We start from the raw sequence: 21,016 nt of genomic DNA on the forward strand, positions 1-21,016 counted from the left end.
AACTGGTTCACATTGTACAGGTTGACCTGCTTGCTGTCCTTCACATATGGTAGAGAACAGAAGCCAGATTATGGAAGTGTTGTGGCATATTGCTTTTTCTGTTCCATTTTATGACTCAACAATTGTTACCTGGAAATGAGGTTGAAAGGAATCAATTATTAATGAGTAATCTTAGTACACAGACCTCAAAATAATTCAAAGCTCCCTTTACAACATGCCCTCTGTCTCAAGCCAAGAAGTGACCCACACCTAGCACAGAATTCAACATCCAAATCTCTTCTTCTGTTTTTCCATTTGTGATTAATTATCTGGCTGAAGTTTATATAATTTATAGTATTAGTTCCCCAATTTGTCCCTCATGTCTGCCGGTCCAGGTTAGTTCAATGGGCTTTTGACACTTGGGGTAACTGGAGTTATCTGAAACAAAAACTCTGATCACTACTAATAGTCAGAGTGGGAATCATCAACTGAGACCTATAAAACCCTCTGGGAGTTGGTACATGTATAGCCAATCACCTAACATAATACTTGCCAGTATCACACTTAGATGCCTTAATACTGGCTTTCTACCAGAAAGATTATGACCAGTACATTGGGATCTTTTATACAGCAACGACTGTTACTAAAATTAATTACTTCATCTAATAGCCAAAGAAGCCTTGTCTTCCAAGTGGTTTCCTTGTGGTCATCAAGTTATTAACCTCTTTAGCTATGAAAGACATTCAAAAGGACTGTTCACTTACAAAGGATTTTGTTTCACATCTGTGGAACGTGGAGAATATCTGAAAGGAGGAAAAGTATTAAGCACAGATGTTCTTTCATTTATTTTCTTCAAGACAGTGCATAGAATATATTAGTCAGGTTTGGAAAACTTCTTGCCAACTGTTGATCTACAAGAGAAACCTGGAAGTAATTGAGTGAGGATTGGTTATAGGATTGTCTATGGTCAATCTATCATACACTAATATCTGCTTGAAGAAATGCTGATAAACACTAGTATACAAAGCTAAGGGTTAATTCATGCTTACCTCTGCAAAATGTGGTTGTAGACTAAGAAGAAAGACCTTTTCTTCTCACCATGGTTACAGATATAGGGCATAAGGATCTCTATCCCAGGATCCAATTCAGGGACAGAGCTGTACTAGCTGAGCTAGATAACTAGGGACACAGTGAAGGACTTTGGTCTGTAAAGCCCCATGGGACAGCAAGCCTTGTATCAAGTATGCTAGCACCAGTACCTCACCATGAAGTGAGAGAGATTGGGGAATCAGAACTGGAATTAAAGCAGCTGAGATTCAACAGAGGGAAGGAACTTAGAGGATGGAGTGATCTCATCCCACTCATAATGGTTTACTTAAAAGATAGTCATCTTAAGCAGGACTCCTCTCATTCAACGATAAAAGATGGATTTGAGAGGGAAGACAGAAGGTGGACACCCATTTACACACTGCAGAATGCACCCATGCAACTTGTCCAAGGACTGGTTGCTGTGAAATACACAAATAATGAGATGAGAAACCAAGACTCTTCACATATTGAAGCTCTGCTCTACAGGCTATAAAGTCACATGCTTCGTTTTCCAATGAATCTGAAATTACAAAAATAAACTGAAACAAAATATAAAGACCTATAGCATGAGCTCTGGGATGCTTTTCAAAGACGGGATATTCTGACCATGGATTCCCTTCAATATAGGAAGAAGAAAAGGCATCTTCTCACTTGGTGAATAATCTAACTAGGATGCTATTATGGAAATGAAGGCCTTTTTCTCTTCCTCCAGCTATCTTTTAAAAAACAGGGGCAGCTGTAAATTCAATTTCATGCGGTACCTAACCCTTGAACTGGCTTGCACAGACGACTGTTATGTTCCATTTTGTGGACCCCTGTTCTACAAGTTCAACTATTCCTGAGGACTGCAGGGAGAAAATGCACAATTTAATGATCCTGATGTGTTTCACTTCCATGCTAACAGCTCTGTTGCTTGGTCCTGTGAAGATTAGGGTGGCATGTTCAGATGTACAACCCTAGACACCTCGAGGACTTAATACTAAGCAGGAAAGCTCCCAGAGAGGTCAGGTACCATCAGAGTTTAGTAGCAGTTTAGCCAACTATTCCAGACCACTTCTGAATGGAGGTTCTTAAGATGTTTAATGTCCTCTGCCACTGCACTGCTTGCTGGTAGCAGTAGCAGACAGCTGTCTTTTGGAGATTGTTTTATATAAAAAAAAAAAGAAAAAAAGAAAAAAAGAAAACAACCACAAAAAAGATGGAAAATACATCATATCATTTTTCTCAGAAGTTCCTTCTAAGTTTCCAAAGTTCACAGCAGTTGGCACCCTCTACGCATTACCACCTGTATGTTTTTTCTTATTATGCTGACAGTGGCAATGAAAGCCCAGACTACAGTTTCAAAGCCCCTCAGATAAAAGGATCTCATCCATTAGCTTGGATCAGTGGTCATCCTTGGTAGATTAGCCACAAGAAGAGCTGTGTAACATGCTTTAGTGGTAAGTTAGCCAGACAGAGCCTGTCCATAACATAGCAGCATGTAAATGGAGAAGACAGAATAACAGTGACAATTGCTATGACTACCCTCAGGGAGGATAGCCCCGAGTTGTGCTTATGCAGGAAAGGATTACCATGACCGTGTGGTCATGCCAGGACAAATGATTTCCCCATCATTTTTAAAGTGTAGGAGGCCAGTTCTGTATCATATCCCTTTAGAGTCCCTTATATCTGGTTTTGGTTTGTCACATTCATGATGCCTTTGTTGCCATCACTGTGGTCATATAGTGGTGGCTACCAAGTCACCAGTGCATGGCTGTAGCAAGGAATTCTGTATCTCAGGAAAAGCGTCTGTTGCTCATTCCTAGGCAGTCATTTGATGATGCTACACTATATAATGAATTTAAATCTGCCAAGAATCCTTTAACAAAAGCAGAAATCTGTTTCACTTACTAGATCAAAACAGGCACAAATAATGGAAAGAAACTGTTTCTAAGCTGAACTTCACACATTCCAGTTGCGAAGCTTGGCAGGCTGTCAAGAGACTAAGCGGAGACTCTGGTCTGGGAAAAGGGAGCACCCTGTCACAGCAAACTCCGCAGCATCACAGCTGGTAGCCAATGGCACAGACCCCTAATTGAAAGAAGGCTTTCAGTCATGCATTACAAATGACGGTTTCTGAGACAGCAGATTCCAAATGTCAGCAGGAAACTGATGGCTTCTTTCATTAGCCTGAGCTCAGACTGGCTGTTTATCAACAGCACATGACTTTTGGGTCCGGCAGTTAAATAATCAGCAAAACTTGATATGCTGTGATTTATGAACTATTATATTCCACACTGCTGATCCCAAGCCTGCAAGGATGGGCAAGGATTATGGTTGTTCTTGAGGCAGAGACACCAGTGACAGAAAGAATGAGGTTCTGGCCTGCTTCTTGGCTGTGCACTGCTGCACACCTTTATGGGGAAGCTCATTTTTATGTGGAACAAGGCTCTGTGCCACTCCAGAGGGGATGGTGTTTGTCCAAAGATGTGAAAAGTAAATCCTTAGCAGGGAAAAAGTAGTTGGTGCTGTACTTACTCGTCTTGCACCAGTTTAGGATATCAAATAGTATGAGAAACTTACTGCAATCTACTCATTTTCCTTCAGCTTCTCCTAGAATGGATGCACAAGTGATCCTTCGTTCTGCAAATTGAGTAAAATATGCTATATAGTGGCCTCCTACACATTCTACCTCCACTTCTAACGTCTTGGATATCTATATATGAATATATACATGTATGTATTTATCTATGTATCTATAGACACATTTATAAATTTTATATATGCTGCATGTATGTTAATGACACACACTGACAATTTTGGAATGATTATTTGTGCCACCAGAAGGCATCTAAAATATAATAGATAGATCTTGACCATTTTGTTCTGAGAAAGAGGAGCTGTCTTCAGTAAGACCAGAACAGTAGCAAGTATGTCTTTGATGCTGGTCTCTTTCCAAGCACTGGACCCACATCATAACATGAGTTATGACCCACATCATGAGTTATTCCATATCTGGGAACAGCATTGAACTTGAAATCACTGGTGGGCCTTATCTGGACCAGCTGAAAAATAAAACTGGCATGTGACTCTACCTTGAACTCTTGGGGACCTTTGGAACATTTGGATACTGGTGCCCAGATACCGGCCCTTATTGTTGACAGTGCTCTGGGCTCTGTAATATAGTCGCTGTAGTTGTCATTCTGCTGTAGCTTTGGACTTGACCACTGATCTTACCAGCATCTATTTGAACATTTCTGTCCTGTTCATGATAACAGAGAGGGTGAAAGAGTCTACGTTCAAACCACAGATCTGCTGGTTTTCTCCATCTGCAGAGCTCCAGCTTCTCAGCACTGTTTGAGAGAAGGACTTGTAGACTACAGGACAACAGTGCTGCTGGCCTCTTGCTACATCATTTTTGCCAAAAAAAAATTAACAAAATCCTTGCAAAATACACACAGCAGTGAGAAAGAGCTTCCAGATGCTAAGGAGCTTGTTGCTGTAGCTGCTCCCTTGCCTACTGAAAGCTAAATCTCAGCAGAGTCAGAAACAAAATCTGACTAAGTTGTTTCAATCATGAAACATTTCTTTCTATGGAGTTGTGCAACAGACTGGAACTTAGGCAGTAAAAAGCATCTGCGTTGCCACCCACCAGATGTCTAGAAGGTGGTCTACTACACTCATATTCACTGAATTAGTAAGACATCTATACTTACAAAACTCAGATAATGATGTCTGACTTCTGCGTACAAGCTATCAACACATCAATGCAGCTTCTTCTTATGGATTTTTTAACTAAGTCCTAATTACTCGTCAATCCTCTTCAAGAATCTACATTTTATATTTAATTGGCAGAATTAATCTCGCAAACAGAAATACAGACAATGCACATGATTATAGTGACTAATATATTGCTGTTATTTTAAACTCAAAAGACCAAATGCGTAATATTTTCCCGATTTGTAGCATATGAGAAAATCCCTATTCTGTGCACTTCAGTTTTCATCTGTTTCATATAAAAAACCTATTTCTTTATATTTAGTGTCCAGTCCACTTGTATTTCTCACATAATGGCAAAAGTAAGGCTAAGCTATTCAGTAACTGAATGTCACTTTTGCAGCCTGAACCTTCAGTCTCATCTCAAACTGCGTTCCATTACAACTAAGATAATGAAGTATCTGAGAAGTAATAGATCAATCACTTAACTGTTCAAATAAAACCAATATTTTTTCTAGTGCTCTTGTGAAAAAATGTCTCAAAATAGATCTTGTACTATTTAAATTTGCCAAACTAATTTCATTTAAACTTAATTAAAAAAAATAATGATTTGCATCTTACTGGGGCATTTTTATCAGGACACCCACTGGGAATGAAATTTCATGTCTATAATATAAGCTCCCCAAAATACAGGCACATAATTGAAGGACCAATACATTTTTAATAATGACAGCACCAAGGTAATAAAACGTAACACCACAATGTCACCTCTTTATACCAAAAATATACAAAAATAAACAAACAGAACATGTTGAGATATTATACAGAAACTCTGTTAAACATTTTAAAGAGTAATAAAAATGCCTTTGCCCCATTAAACATACTCTACTGACTATATGAACCAGTGCCAAAAAGTATCAAAGCTTTTACAAAGAAAAAGAAATAGAAGAAAAAGGTCCAAGAACTTGGTAGTGTATGTCCTTGCTGAATAATTAGATGACTGTGTTGGGCATAACCCAGGAAAAAGGCCATTTCATCTTACAGAAACTCATGCACACATCTATACACACGTACATTTAATGTATGTATATTTATACCCACAAGCACACTTCATGGGAGTTAGAACCCGTGTGATAATTTGGAAGGGATATGATACAATCAATTAGCATTGTGCCCATATCTATTCGATAATGTAATTCTTTCAGCTTTCTCTAATATTTAAAAGTTCAGAGAACTCTGAGATATCTGAATTACCTATAAAAAAATCTTCTTCATTTTTCTCTGTTATTTTCACCTGTAGCACTTCAGCAGATGCAAAGGAACATCTCAGTCCCCAAAGAAATTTCTTTTGAGCACCAAAACATCTTTGGATATGGATTTTTTTTCCAGTTCTGCAAGTGATAGAGGTGAAACTTAGAAACAAGGATTTCTTATTTTATCTCAGAATTGATTTATATATACTATATATATACACTATACAGAAGTCTTCTAGCAATAATATGGACTTCAAACCTTCTGAATGTATCTGCTCTATTATCTCTTTATGTAACCAAAAGAGATAGGACAGGGCCTGAACATTAAATAATTATAGGAAAACAATAAGAATCGAAGTTATTCTTTCCTTCAAGCTTCCTAGGACATCTTCTCTGTTTCATATCTTCCTTGTAAAGATTGTTAGTCTTTAATCAATATTTCACATGCTCCTCTATATGCCAACAACAGCCCACAATACACCAAACCCTTTGCCGCATTTGAGTTGCAGTCTGTCAGATGTAACTTCTCGGGACTCTTCTGTCATGTTATTTTCAAGACAGCTGATGTTTGAATGAACTAAAAGATATAAAGGATATCCTGGCGTCACTCTGACTTCACCTTGGTTTGGTTCCTCCTAGTTATCAGTATTCTAAAATAAATCAGTATCATTAAATAAGAGGATTTGGGTAGCTTTGTGCAGGTGAGGGGGAAATTGATGACTGGCTTGGAAAAAATCAAAGGCAAAAGAAACGCAGATGCAGATTTTCACTCTGCTGTTTGAAACAACCACAAAAGGTTGGGAAGCCAGTAGACTGGGATTACTCCAGTGACTGTATACACTCCTCTCTTTGTACAGGAACAGTAATTTAATCTATTTACAGTGACTTCTATGGTGACCTCTGGAAGGCTTCACAATAAACTCAGAATGGATCTATGAAAAACATGTTTGAAAAATTCATAGCTAACAAGATGACAAAAAGTTTGGCTTCCTGTTTGAACCAGATGGAAGAGATTTGACATCCAGCGTAGTTTTATTTTCTTGTGCTCAAACCCAAACCAGCTGAGGTCTAAATGACTTTGAACCACTAAATACTCAGCTGAGTTTTCCCTTTTACCTAACTTCATTTTTCTTTTGCTATTGAATTTACTCATCTTTCAGCTGCTAAACTAATGTGTGGCGCATTACTTTTGTGGAGTTTTCTGTGAACGTTGATATGTAGGGTTGCAGTCATGTTAAAACAAGACACATATACACACAAAGGCAAGATACAAAGCCTCTTCCCTCTGCTTGTTTTAACAGCTTTGGCCAATCAAAATAATATTTTACTGAAGAGTGTGAAGTATTATGAATGGCATAAGCATAAGATTTCAGATTTCATCTCTTGTACATCCATTTTTCTTCAGATATATTATTGACAATGTGTAAGTAATAGTAATACAAAGTAACTGACAGAAAATAATACTATAATAAAGATTAGCAGCACAGGTATTTTCTTATCAGCTGAACCAAGTATAAGAATAAATAAAGACATGAATAAGCTTTCGTAGAGAACATTTGGCAGCTCGTATATATCATAGGTGGGATGAATGAGGTGGTCTTGAAATTATTCCATATTGGCTCTTCAGCTTTAGCAATAACTGCAGAGTCCATAATGTTGATCCAGCATAGACTATTATCAATAATACACGTAGCTCAATCAGCTAAGCTAATATAGTTCACACTATACCATTACTTCATTTGCCAAGCTACTCAATCATTAACTGCTCTTGTGTTTCATAATTTAACTTCCACGTTTTTTAATAGTCTCATTCACACTTTAAATCATAGAAAGTTATAAATGAGATGGAAGATGGTTCGATATGATATTTTCGGCAACATTTCCTGGAAACTGTGTAAAATTGTATATGAAACCAGTTAACTCCTTGCTTTCATCAAGAAAAAGCATTTATCACACAGAAACACACTGTTTTGCCTAAGATCATGAAATAAAAATAATTCTTTGAATGCTTGATAGGATAACAAGATAATTCAGTTTGAAAGGGACCCGGTGAGGTATCTAGCCCAACCTCCTGCTCCAAGTGGGGTCATACCAAGTTGTTCAGGGTTTTATTCAGTTGGGTCTCAAAAATCTTCAAGAATGGAAATGACACAACCTCTTCATGCAACTAAATTTCCCAGTAGGATAGAAATTCTGAAATACAATGCAATATATCTTGTGGGCAAACCCACAACTTGCATGCTTTTAAAGATGTATCTGATTTTATTGCATATCCTCAAAAGCCGGACAATTAAAAAGAACTGAAAAACATTCTCATCTCAGGTCTTCTATTTCCATTTTTCACCCACTTAATTTTTCATTCATAAAAATCACCAGTGTGACACTTTTCTTATTTATGATCCAAAATACACATTTGAAAATGAGTAATTTCTTTTGTCAAACTCAAGGTTTTTCTCTCATCACTTGGATGTGAACTTACCAGAAAACCCCTGGAATTGCATATACTGGTTCCAGATGTACCTCTGTTTGTCCACAGCATATGTAATAGCAATTATAATAGCACTAACCTGGTGTCTGTGCTGAGATTGTTGCCCTTCCTGTGACCAACTGTAAATGAATACAAATGCTTAGCACAGGTTTCCAGTATTTTCGCAACCAAATCTCAGCTAGATATTTGATCAACCATGATTGTTCTGATGTTAACAGAAAGACCACACATTAATTTCAACTCTTTCTGCTACACCAGACTTAGTCATCTATAGAAGTGTTATACAGCACTTATATTTTTTCTGTGTGCCTCTGGTAGTTTTTTGAGTTTCTCCCCAGTGATGATAGAAAAGGACCTGATTAGGGCCATGAAACTTCTGGGTTGCAGAGGGCTTTGTAGGAAAGGTCCTGCTAGTTGGCTATTTTTATTTTCTGACATCATTAGATGTCTGGAAAAATGCCCTGAAAAACTGAGTCCAGGCACATTGACTTCAGAAATTGTTATATATTAACAAGAAATTTCCTCTTTCCCCACCTACTTTTAAAATTTTTAACAGTGGAATATATTGAAGCATGCAGAGAACTGTAAAACAGCCAAGCGGGCTTACATAAAACTCATTGAAATGATCCACTTCTACAGTGGAATAAATCAGAGGAAATATCAGGTAGGAAAGAGAATATCCAAAGAAAGTGTCTGTAAACCTCTAGTTAAAGTTGAAGTGTGATATCCCTTTCAAGTCCCATTTCTCCACCCTTGAATAGCCAATGACATTTTCTAAATATCGAACTTTTCTCTGTTAATTGGTTTGCTTTCTGAAAAGCTCCTGTCAAATCCATTTTACTTTCCATTCTCTGTAAAAAAAAAAAAGAAAAAAAAAAGGCATCCTTTCCCTTGGACCAGCATGATTTGCAGGCTGATCACTTCAAGGACGTTTGTCCTTTGGTGTTGCATGCAAATGCAGTCACTTCAAGTTGGCTAACAAGCCTCCCCTGGGAGATGTGACAAGCATTGAAACACATATGACAAACCTCATTCTTCTGCCAGATTGCTGCCCCCCTGCATTTCATAGCCCAACATCTTTTGTCTGTGGGGAGGAAGGAAGCAAAGTGCCTCAAAGATGAGGGCAAGGCTGGAAAATGCGATCAGAGCCCAAATGCACTGGCATCTGTTACAAGTACAGGGAGCTGAAATGGCATTTCTGAGAACTCCATTACCATTTATAACTATGTATTCCAAGAAAACTCCCAATATAGTAGCTGTTGTGAACAAAGGCTGCAGGCTATAAGCAACACATGAGCTAACCTTTCTGCTTTTTGGGGAATATTTTCTTTGGCCTGGAGCTGCAGGCAGAGACAGCTGCCCCAGTGCAAGGTGCAGGACGTGCTTGGGCTGTTGTGGAGGGGTGGCTCCAGTCCAGCCTCGACAGCCGAGGACACTGCAGAGAGAACAAGACTGAGATGTTCACCAATGAAATGGCAGTTGTAACCAGGCTTCTCCCATCCACCTTGCTTCTGTAGTTTGTAAAGCTTGGTGAGAGTGGGAAACACCAGCAAAACTATATCTGAGGTTTTTGGCTTCAGTTTCCACTGCCCAAGCAGACTGTGATAAGGAGTGGATGCGATCCTTTCTGGCTCCTTTTCTGTCACAAGCAGGCAGACAAGGAGTCCAAGGAGCGGCCACACACGTCCCAACCACCTCTCTTGTTCCAGCTTCTCAATTTTAGTGTTTCAGCGAAAAAACACCCAAACCAGTCCTAGCCCTGCTGACAATCCCGGCACCCAGCAAGCAAGCAGTGCAGTGATCATTTTAATGCTTCCCCCAGAGCTTGAGTTCTGCCTTCACTGGAATCTGACTAATCATATCAAAATCTTTACATATGCTTTCATTCCTATTTTTAATTCCCCCATAATATTAGCTTCAGATTTCACTGTTTTGTTTACTTTTTAATTAGAGACTTCAACATTTTGAAGCCATTTTATATTTCCTATCCTGGCGATATTCAAAGAAGGACTACACAGGTGGGCAAATAATCATATAAAGATCTGAGGTAATGCTTCCCTTCATCTCGGTCCACTTGGGTAAATGCACACCACATGCCAGCGTGAACTATTCCTGTAACAAGGGCTGTAAATCCCTGTTGAAACTTATCTAAGAAGGGTAATTTCAGCTATGCATAAGTGCCATACATTGCATATATTACAGGTGAAATCTGCTGGGAAGAAGACTGACATTTGTAAGTTACATAGGCAGTATATATTACAGAGACTCCAAATTCTCAGCAAATGTAATAGAATATAATTTTATACTGTAGTTTTACCTGCAGTCTCTTAAAAAAGGCAGAATCACCAAGCCCTTTTCAATTCTACAGCTTTGTAATTTTTAAAAAAAGTCTCCAGCTGTTAACAATTAAATAATTTCACTTAATTTCTTTCTAGATATTCCCTGTGCAAATGAATTGTAATGCTATATCATTTCTAAAGAGGAACTTGGAAGACTTAGACAGCATCTGTAATGTGAGATGTGTACCATTGCAAGTATTTACTGTCACCTCTCCCTTTTAAGGGTGCTGCATACATTTTCTTGCAATTTTCCCAGGGAGAAGGAAAGCCAGGAGCCCCATGAAACACCAAAAGCAGCACAAACTACCCTTGAAATGCAAGCATATGATAAATGTGACAGGGCTGATCCTACCTTGGATGGATATGAATTGGGAACCGCAGCTACAGAACCTACTTTATTTGCAGATATCCATGTCCTTCTTTGCCTCATTGCAAAGATTTTATGCCAAAGTTGGCAAGTTATCCCAGCAAGTTCCAGGATAGCTGTTTTGTTAGAGTTATTTGACACTGAATTAAATTCTTCTGTAAACCTTTTATTTCTTATTGTGCTCTGGTGTATTGGGTATACCTGAGACTCACTTGTAAAACTCCAGGCAACGTGTTTCTTGCACACAGTGTAATTCTCACACGGGATTTTAACAGGTAAAGCCAACTCTCCAACACGAAGGTGGTCTATCAGCTCTGATTCCCGACAGGTAAATATCTGCTTGGCACTATCTGCATACAACCTGTTTTGACATTTTGTTGGACTCATTTCTATGGCTCTGCTTTTGGCTCCTCCATAGCCCTACAGAAGGGAAATCACTCCTGCCATGGGCAGGCTGGTGAACAAAGCCAAGGATATGATGCACTGAAATCCTCTCTAATATTAGCAGGGAAAATTGTAACAAAACACAAGGTGCTTTAAAATATCCCCTAGAAAAACAGCAGCTGCTTTCTCAGAAAAAGGTGCAGCAGTTACCAGTTGCAGCCTTCTAGGCCAAGCGCAGTGGCAACTGCCACTGAGCCCTGCAGAGCCCTATGGAGCCCACCCTGCCAGGGCACAGTTCTCCTCTTGAGTCCTGTGTCTGCACCAGATTCCAACACAACCAGCTTCAGATCGCTTCTTTTCTCTTCACAACATCTGTAAATATCTATGTCCTCCTCTAGTTCCAGCATAAGTCTTCCCTATTAGCTTGTATCTGCCCACTTCCAAATCAGTGACATGTTTTAGGTTTGACAACTTAGACCTCCATGCAAGAACCGTGAGGTCAATGCTGTGGACTTGAGGATAGCTTTGTTACACTATGGGGTGCATGGCATGTACATACAGACCTGGGAAAGAGCAGGAGAGTGAAGTCCCAATGATAGCAGCTATTTTTAGCTATGCAAACATATAGCATGTCAAATACTAAATATGTCACTGGTCCAGAATTAAAAATTGCCACTGCTAGCTCTTAGGGAGATGTAACTTTCAGGAGAAGACTCACACTAGACTCACATAAATAACTGCACTGATTCAAGATCATTCAAACATCCTACTTTCCACAAAGTCATCTGTGTATAATAATAATATTGTGAATCTTTTTGATAAACCCCCTTCTCTACATGAAGTGACAATATGTGAGGAGCTTAGGAAGTGGGTATGTTGCCTGAGTCTGCAAGGAAGAGAAACAACCTGCTCAATTTCAAAACAATAATATTTTTTTTAAAGGTTAGGGATATAAATATTGATAAACTTGCCTTACAAATATTATTTTAAAGATGTCTGTGACAGACTGCTTGAAATCAAACCCTAATACAGCATTTATGTTCAAGGGGAATCCTTGCACGTTTAAGAGGAAGCACATGTGTCAGAGCTTTGCAGGTTCCAGGCACTGAAAACTGTGTTTGCAACAAGAGTGTACTACCTGCAGTCTCTGCCTGATTCCACTGGGTATTTCCCTTTGTTCAGATCCCAGTTCAAAAGGCTGCATAGAGTGCTGTAATGGAGTTCCTCTGCTCGGAGCCAATGACCAAGAATGAGAGAAGGTCTGCAGGTTGCATTTTAAGTTCAACTTCTTTATGAGTCAGAGCAAAGGTTTTTCTATTCTTTGCATACATCTGCATAGTGCTATCCATATGACAACCATAACAAAAGAAAGGTAATTAAAACCAGACTAGTTTGAATTAATACAAAATAAACAGTTTGCTTCATATCTCTATCTATTTTCTGAGAAAACTGAAGCAAATTCTGCTGTCTAAGCTGGAAAGGGGGGAAATAGAAAAAAAAAGGGCAAAATATTTAGCTTACCTCACCTAAAGGCAATCTCCTCTTTGATCGTGTTTGGCTTGAGCTGCCAGCACCAGTTCTTCTCCAGCAACAGCAATTCCATCTCTGTCACTGTTTGCTCTCTTCCATGCATCTAATCTGGCCAGCTACTGCAAGTCTAGTAATACATCAGGATCTAAAAAAAAATCACATTATCAGGTTCATTTGTGAGTAACAGAGAACACACTGATAGCTAAACACTTGGCATTAGGTCTTTTTTTTCCATTTCTTCTTTGATTAAATACATTTCTCAGGGCTAACCGAAGTCTTTCAGCCCGAAACACTGAGAATGCTTTTGTGCTGCTGGTTCATCCCATGTGCTCTTCAGATCACCATCCCTAATAGGCCTCACAAGAGAGAGCTGGGGCTGGACAGGCCCCAGGAGAAACAAACCCAGACAAGGAAGGAAAACCAGGAGATCCTGGAGGCTTCCTCCATCTGTGGTCCAGGGCACAGGACTGGCTGAGGTAGAGCAGGCCATACCTGCAAGCAGCAAGGCATTTCACTCCTCCACCTTGCTCATTGACCAGCCACTGCTTAGTCGAATGGTAGCTTGCCACCTTTGCCCCTTGCTACCTTTCCTACTTTTTCCCCCTCTCTGCTTTTCCCACCTTTCTTGTTTCCCAGCTTTCCCTCTTGTCACCTTTGCCCCCACTCCACTTTTCCCACCTTTCCCCCTTGCTGCCTTTTCCCCCTTTGCCCCTGCAGCCTTTCACTGCCGTGATTTTCATCTCCCTGCAATTGCCAGGCTGACATTATACTTTACCAAATACTCTACTGCTTTTTTTAGGATCCTAACTGTGGTTCTGGATGTTGTTTGGGTTTTTTGTTTGGTTTTTTTTTAAATAGTTGTTTAACCCTAAACAAAACCTGAAACATATTCAAGAGACATAGCAATAAGAACATGCTGGCCTGAATATCTCAAGGATATTTCAAATTCGCAAGAGCTGTTGTAACTAGCTTGAGGAAGAACGGGGAGGTAAAAGAGCAGAAGGAAGTATCCTCCACATCTTCCCAAAAGATCGGGTCTGATTAGCAACAAATTCCTAGAGGTGGCAGCAACTGGAGAGTATACAACAAAAAATGATAAGAGGGAAAAAATACACAATGCAGTTTATCTGCAATGCAAAATAGTTCACAGACCAGAGAACTGAAAACTAGTATGATCCCCATTCCAAACTGGGCCATGAATGAGGGGGAGAAGTGGGAAGGGGGAAAGGCAGGAAAGGTGGCAAAGTGCAAAGGTGGCAATGGGAAAGGTGGGAAAGGGGAAAAGCACAAAGGGACTGAAGGTGGGAAGGGGGAAAGACAGAAGAGACAGCAAGGGGAAAGGCAGAAAGAGGCGGGAAGGGGGAAAGGCAGCTAGGGAGAAAGTCTGCAAAAGCGGAAAGGGGGAAAGGCGGCAAGGGGGAAAGGTGGGAAAAGCAGCAAGGGGGAAAGGCAGCAAGGGGAAAAGGCAGCAACGCAAAAAGGCATTTCCCTAGTGGCTCCTTTGGTGCCTTTCCTGTCTTTCCCCTTTTCCACCTTTCCCCACATTTCTTTCAGCTATCTTTCCCACCTTTGCTGCCTTTCCCCCTTGCTGCCTTTTTCACCTTTTCCCCTTGCCACCTATCCCCTTTGCTGTCTTTCCGCCTTTCCCTTTTCCCACATTTCCCGTTTCCACCTAGCCGTCTTTCTCGCCTTCCCCCTCTTGCCACTTTTCCCACATTTCTCCCAGCCACTTTTCCTGCCTATGCCACCTTTCCCTCTTGCCTCTTTACTTGCCTCTCCCCCGTGCCACATTTCACCCTTGCTGCTTTTCCTGCCTTTCCCCTTGCTGTCTTGCCCACTTGATGTCTTTCACCCTTGCCTCATTTCCCCCTTGCTGCCTTTCCCATCTTTCCCACTTGCCACATTTCCACCTTGCTCCCTTTCCTGCCTTTTCTCCTTCCCCCCTTACCTCCTTGCTGCCTTTCCTTCTTGACCCATTACTTGCCTTTCCCCCTTCCTGCATTTTCTGCCTTTCCTCTTTACTGTCTCTCCTGCCTTTTCCCCTTAACACCTTTCCCACATGCTGCCTTCTTGCCTTTCCCCTTTCCCACCTTTCCCCCTTGCCACTTTTCCCTCATTTCCCCTTCCTGCCTTTCCCACCTTTGCCCCTTGCTGCCTTACCTGCCTTTCCTCTGCCACATCTCACCCTTGCCACCTTTCTTGCGTTTCCCTTTGCTGCCTTTCCCACCCGATGTATTTCCCATCTTTCCCCCATGTTCCCTTACCCCCTTGCCACCTCTCCCTCTTGATGCATTTTCCACCTTTTCCCCTTAATGCCTATCCCCCTTGCCATCTTCTCACCTTTCCGCCATTGCTGCCTTTCCCCCTTCCTGCCTTTCCTGCCTTTCTCCTGGCTGCCCCCTTGCTGCGTTTTCCCCTTGCGCCTTTCCCCTTGCCACATTTCCATCTTTCTCATGGCTGCCTTTGCCATCTTTCTTGCCTTTCACCCTTGCTGCCTTTCCTTCTTCCCTCCTTTCTCTGCCTTTATCCAGGATGACTTTCCTGCCTTTCCCCCTTGCTGCCTTGCTGCTTTTCCGACCTTTCCCCCTTTCCACCTTTTCCCTTTGCTGTCTTTCCTGCCTTTCCCCCTTGCCAGTTTTTACACCTTTCTCGCAGCCGCCTTTCCCCCTTTCCACCTTGTCACTTTTCCACATGATCCACAGACCAGGAGTTATGGATCTGTTTAACTATGAGCCATGGCAAAGAGCCTCCAGAAATTCATCAGCTCCCAGAGCAGCTGGACACCACTCCTACCGGCTGCCTTGTTAGCTCAAATGCTTTATGCTCCCTCATGCAGCACTTTAAACATGAGGAGAACAGCAGCTCTGACTTTGCACACAGCAATAGGTTTAAAGCTTAATTTTTGTGATTAGATGAGATTTTCCACTCCATTTCACCCCTGTTACAGCACTGCATAAGCAGCTTGAGGTGCGTTTCCCACTCACAGACCCATGGAGCTGCTCTGCTGAAAATCTCCATGTGGACTTCAGTAGAAGCATCCACACCAGGAGCTGGAAGAAGTTCATAGGAGCAAAGCTCTAGGGGAATTTGAGATAGGGCTGCTGCCTACAGACAGCACAGGATGAGACAGTGTAATCTGAAGCAGCAGCCGACACTGGTAATGTTAACCAACACTCCCTTCAGCCTCTGGGTAGCCCAGGATCAGATGATGACAAAAAGGCATTTGTTTGTCTTCCCATGAAAATGGAAAAGCAATTTGACCTCAAAGAAAAAAGCTAGCAGAAAAAAAATACACACAATTCAGTGTTGAATATAAATACGGAATAGGGAGGGGAGAAAACTTCCTTCCCATGAGGCTGCCAGGTCTGCATCCCTCCTAGAACCATCCTCAGCTCCTGCCTGGCATTTTACCTTGCCCTCCCCAAATCACCTCTCCATTTTAGACCAGGATCTCCTAAATCTCTGACAAGAAACAATTGACAAAAATAGCATGACTCACAGAAGCTCTTGCCATCTTTCTGAACACTACATTGTTCCTACCGCCACCTCCCCTTTCCTTTCACACCAGGCCCTGTCTCCCGACCTCTGCTGCAGCTCACTTTTCCCTTCTGTCTCTACAGTGACTGAAAGCACAACTGAAAATTGCTGCCTAGCACGTCTTTTCTCCCTTCCAGGAGTAAGATGGGAGCTTACCAGAGATCATGGGAAGAGACGAAGGACAGAATGGAAAACACCATTACTGTTCAAAGAAACTAATTTAGAGTGCCAATTTCCATCCTGGTAATTTTACAAACTCCTTCCAGGAAGAAGTTAGACTCTTCTGTCAACATGATCCTTGAAAAACAAATGATTTATTATGTTAACTCATACACATATTGATAGAGCAGGCTCAAACTGGCACTCAACAGTGATTAGCCCTGAAGTTAATTAATTCAAAAGGATATCAAGCTACTGGAGAGTGTCCAGAGGAGGGTCACAAAGTTGGTGAAGGGTTTAGAGGGAAAGTCATATGACAAACAGCTGAAGTCACTTGGTTTGTCCGGCTTGGAGGAGACTGAGGGTAGACCTTGTCATGCTCTACTGCTTCCTCACAAGGGAAAGAGGAGCAGGTACTGATCTTTCTGGTAATCAATGATAGGATCCAAGGGAATGGCAGGGAGATGCACAAGGGGAGTTTTAGGCTGGATATTAGGAAAAGGTTCATCACTGAGAGGGTGAACTGGAACAGGCTCCCCAGGGAAGCAGTCATGGTGCCAAGCCTAACAATATTCAAGAAGCATTTGGACAATGCAATCAGACACATAGTGTAAGTTTGGGGTCGTCCCATGCAAGGATATGAGTTGAACTTGATGATCCTTGTAGGTCCCTTCTAACTCAGGTCATTCTGTGACTCTGTGATGTCCGCAGCAGCAGGACCTATCCAAGGAAAGGGGCTGGAGCCTGGTTGCAGGTGGTAACCCACGGCTCCCATTTATTAATTTTAATTTAACTGTTTGCATCCTTTGTGTGCACAGGGCTATAGCTATAAGAAGGCAAGACTGAACTCCTTCCCACTTACACCAAAGGCACTGAAGCTTCTGGAGGAGTTTTGCCTTTTCTGAAGGAGACTGAGTTTATGGTCAGTGCAAGGCAAATAGTTCTGGGTTAATTGTTCTAATTGTTCTTCTGAGGAAAAAGAAAAAAAATCCCCCTCTGGGACATTTTGGAAGCAGCTCTCTCTGTGTCTGTAAAGAAAATATGAAATGACTGTGATCCAGATAATTGTAAAAAAGTTTTGGTGATTTTTGTTTTTAGACAAAGTCCATTGAAACCTGCCCACAGATTTTTCAACTGGTATGTTCTTTCTCAGTGTATCAGCTTATTATAATTCACAACAGTATTAAAATTTGAAAGCTGGTTCTTTTTCAGGCCACAGCAGATGAATACATATTTTGCAATATAGGTAATTTTCTGTAAAAATCCCCCCAATGTTAATAGTTTGGGTGCTACGATTAGGTGTGATTACTATCTTTAATTTCTAGGCACAAGAAATTGCACATAATTTAGTCTTTGATTTGAAACTATTCCAATATTTAACATGTATTACCGATGTATTAATAAACTATAGAAACAGTATAACACCATCTACAGGATTCCTCAGGTAAATAGCAATGTTACCTGCTTGTCTCATTTTGAAAAGCAGTTACAATTACCACATCTATCCCATCACATTCCAAATTACAACCTTCAGTTTCACAGCTACCATAACACTGTCTGACTAGTGATGTGATGCTCCCACAATACACCATGATACTCAAATACTAATTGCCGTTGAGCAGAAAAACACATGACAATTCATTCTCCTACTAGAATCAAGTAAGTGTCTAGAAAGATTAATATGGTATTAGGAAACCTGTGCCAAAGCTCTGGAGACTTTGTAAGGGACAAACCAAGAAAATATGCTATTACTGAATTTTGGGAGGAGTATCACAGACTTCATCAAAGCAACCTCAGAAACTCATCTCCCTCAAGATACCACAGACATCCACCTGGAATAACTGAAAAAAAGCATCAAAAAACATCCCTGCAAAATTTGCAGAGGGAACTTCTAGCCAGTTATGAGATGAGTTCTATTAAAAGTGGGAAAAGAACCCCAGTTGATTAGCCATGTATTTGGCAAAATCTATAAATAAAAAAGGAAGCCTATGAGATTTAAAGACAGATTGCAGCCTCCTTGCAGTATCATTTGATTTCCATTGATACACACTGAATTATTTCAGTGAAAGCCCAACCTATTTGCTTTTCTAGATACCACAGGTCAGAATTTCCAAGGAATCCTCTACTGCTTTTTTAGCAGGTACCACATGGGAAGAAAAAAAATGTCACACGGCATACTAGTTGCACTTGGATTGTATAAAGTCAAACATGGTAAATCCAAGACTGGACCTTAAATACTGCAAATATTAGTGTGAACCATTTTATATCCTACCTAGTCTCCAACAACAGGCACAGACTGAGAACATACCTAGACAAGAAGGCTCTATATTTTTAAAAGAAGTCCTGCCCTATAAAATGCAATTTATTCTTCGTACACAGCAGGAGATGGTAAGTGATTGCTCTAGGTGTTATGGTCAACACTTTCAATAGTGGAAGTGAGTATATAGTCCAGTTATCTTTGAGAGATCTGAATAATTCTCAGCCTACCCTAAAAGGACACTTTGGAGGGTTTATGTAATTTGGACAACATAAATGGCAAGAAAAGCTGAAAAAGCTCCCATGTGGGTAAAATCTGCAGGGAGTTCCACACTGAGTTAGCACAGAAACCAGGAGTTCACTTTTTGTGCAGAGCCAAATTTATGAATTTAACATCCTTTTTATTCTCAGAGAATATCGATCCATGCATAGGCTCCATACAAAAATTTTATGTTCTATTTGAGTGGAAGCATATAACAGTCCGATTAAATTTCATTGAATCAGTAAGTAGCTAGAGTAGCGTCAGGGGAAGATTTACACTTTCTTACCTAACCTGTTTGGTTCATCCAGAGACACTAAACACCTGAGATCCAAGTAGATTTGTGACACTGGAAATCCTGCCAAAAACAAGGGCCTCGATTCTTACTTTAATTCTGATCTCACTCACTAGGCAACCAGCCATTCTTAATTTGGAGGATAATAAGTTGAAATCAGTGAGGCTGTATCTGCTTGGGTTATCAATTAATTTAGCACTATGTGTCTATTCATGTGTTTCCCTTTTGCTTGATGGAAAGGGAAAGGAGATGTTTATGTGGGATATAATTACCGCTTTAGTGTAGTATCTTGAGTTATTTTTCCACCGGAAACTTCTGGGTAGGAAAACCTGACACTTCAGAAAGTGTGCCAAAATGTAGCACAAGTTTATATTTACAAAAGGAACATTTGACAGTTCAATGATCACAAAGAGAAGAATACACCTGACAGAATTATCTTGTATTGAAATACTTTAAAACAAAAAAATGGCACCGCCCAGCTGTAAGAAAAAGTAAACTGAAGCCATGATTACTGAAAAGGAAACAACTGTGATCCTATGGAAAGTGTGAATATTACTTAAAGCACAATGACACAGTCCTGTTTCACAGTATAAGAGAAACCTTTTAAAACATACCCAAAATACTGGTTATTTTTAAAGAGTTTATGGTACTTTGAGCACAATTGCAAAAGTGCTTTATTACAACTTGCATACCTTACCATCTTAAATATTTTTGAAATAAAATTGTATGGAAAATATTTTTCCGAGTCAGCCGCGCATAGATTGTAGCATGATGACTTTAAATTTCTTCAGAGACAGTTTTGCTTGCACTCCATCTTATTATAACATGCCATTTTGACACAAGCAAAATTTAATGAGACCTTTAACAACCGACAGTGGTTTTGGGTCCCTAAGCTGCCATACACACGCTAGATTTGGACTCATCAGAGCACTTTGTCCTGTTTTTCAGTCATCCACACAAATTTCCTACCTGTGCCAACCTCAACTTTCAAGGCAACAATAGTGAAAAAGACCTTTAGGCAAAGCAATAAAGAGCAATATAAAAGCTCATTATAAGACCAATTCATAAAATTATAAGCTGCAGTGTGCGGTATGCACAAGTAAAACTGAAAACCAAGTTCAAGCATAGCAAATGAGATTATAAACTAACTGCTGTTTTTCTGTCTGGGAAAAGCAATTCTTTAATGAGCTTGGAAACAAAGCTAAGCATTTTCTTTCATGAATTCAAGAAAAAGCCATACTACTTTTGAGCCTTCTGCTGGGCAGCTTTTTCTCCCCTTTTCCTCTTTTAAATTTTAAATACTGCATAGGAACCATTTGCTCTCCGAGGTTCCCATAGTTAGGACCAAACCCTTCTCAAGAGGAATTTTGACACCTTATTAATTA

Source organism: Phaenicophaeus curvirostris, chromosome 4 (assembly GCF_032191515.1).
Source record: "Phaenicophaeus curvirostris isolate KB17595 chromosome 4, BPBGC_Pcur_1.0, whole genome shotgun sequence".
Lineage (NCBI taxonomy): Eukaryota > Metazoa > Chordata > Aves > Cuculiformes > Cuculidae > Phaenicophaeus > Phaenicophaeus curvirostris.